Source organism: Austrofundulus limnaeus, unplaced genomic scaffold (assembly GCF_001266775.1).
Source record: "Austrofundulus limnaeus strain Quisiro unplaced genomic scaffold, Austrofundulus_limnaeus-1.0 Scaffold334, whole genome shotgun sequence".
Taxonomy (NCBI): domain Eukaryota; kingdom Metazoa; phylum Chordata; class Actinopteri; order Cyprinodontiformes; family Rivulidae; genus Austrofundulus; species Austrofundulus limnaeus.
In genome coordinates, this window is record NW_013952736.1 from 361,407 (window position 1) to 363,145 (window position 1,739).

The following is a 1,739-nucleotide window of genomic DNA, read 5'->3' on the forward strand; positions in this document are numbered from 1 at the left end:
AGACAGCCTCAAAACGAGTTGTGTGGGAGTGTAGGGTGGGGCGTGGGCCTAATGAAAAGAGCTATAAAACAAGGTACACATAAACCACTGTGAGACTTTTGACACTAAAGTTGCTTTAAGAAGACAGAAATCTGATCCTCGGTCTGATTATCTGAGAGAACACCTGCCTGATCTTTTAAAGCCCATAACACAACAATCAGTTTTTTACAGGTGAGATGGATTGCTGATAACAACTCTACAGAACACCAAACAAACAATCCCTTTATATTGTTTTTAGGGAAAGACTTGATAGTGATGATCTTTACTTCTTTAGTGTTAGAAATCTRTGAGCACCTCATTACTGTGCTTTACTTTTTGAATTGTTTTAATGCGCTCATATTTTTCAYGGTGACCAAAGGTACTCTATGTACCTACACAGCAAAAACCGCAGTGTTAGTGTTAAACTTTTCAGAGTCAGTTTAATTCCCCCTAGTGTTATTTTAACACTTGCTGAGTAAACTGACATCCGGTGTTGGTGTTAATTCACAGTGTTGATTTCCTCAGTGTTGTCTCAACACTGGACAGTGTTAAATAAGCTCCGCCCACAGTTAAGTGTTATTTAWCACTTAACAGTGTTGYTATGACTCCATGCAGTGTTRAAAGCAGTATTCTGAAAAGCCCTGCCCTCTTCTACCTCACTTCAGACAAACCAAAAWTTTTCACAGCAAGGAATGCTGGGTAATCRTGTAAAAATKATGTGTTTGTATGTTTATGACTATTAAAGAAGTTCACAAATTTAAAAATTATTTGTTCTGGTTAGTTTTCTTGTTCAGGTTATTCAAGTTTAAGTTTGTGCTACTGGCCATAAATCGACAGAGGTACTTCCTGGTGTGTGATGGGGGACTCAATAACATTTATCCAGAAACCACTGTGTAATGTTATGCAACACTAAAAAGAGTTGATCTTAACTCTGAAGTGTTAAACTTACACTTTYAWATTTGCTGTAATGGCATCTCATAGTGTCTGTTTTTACACCCCTCTACACAGCAAAAGAGTAAATAATCAACACGGTAGAGTGTCAAATTAACACTCATAGGAGGTATATGAACCTTCAGTGTTAACCATCAATAACTCAATGCAGTGTTGAAAAACATGAGAATCAGAGCTGATTTGTCACCACAGTGGAGTACCTTATTAACTCAGCTTAGAATCATATTTACTCTCATCAGCGTTATTTCACTTGTAGTGTTTTATTAACACTGTACAGTAGTAGTCAGTGTTAATTTTTAACTCTGTTTAGAGTTAAATTGACCCCAATTCAGACAAGGACCAAATAGACTTGGGTGCTGTGTGAAATTGAACTCTTTAAGTRTTGATTTAACACACTGYCAAATTTACTGCWTATGTGTATTTAGAATCACAATTCTCWCTCTAATACTGTCACGGCTTAAAAAGCTGAATTATACCATAGCTTCATGACAAAGGTCTGTGGTGTTCATTGACTATAGTTCATTAAAACTGTGTGAACAGCACTTCTGACTGTGCTGTTTATGGCTCCACATTCAGTGGTAATGACCTTGAATAGGCGGGACAAACTCCAGAAGCCTCCGGTGTGTCTTCCAAGCTTGACGGATTGAGACACCTGCTCTTCTGATGACTACTGTCGGGATAAAAAAATATATATATAAAGTAAAATTTTAAAGAATAAAAATTTTCTCAACGCATTTCTCTTATAAAAAAATATAGATAAAAAGTAAATA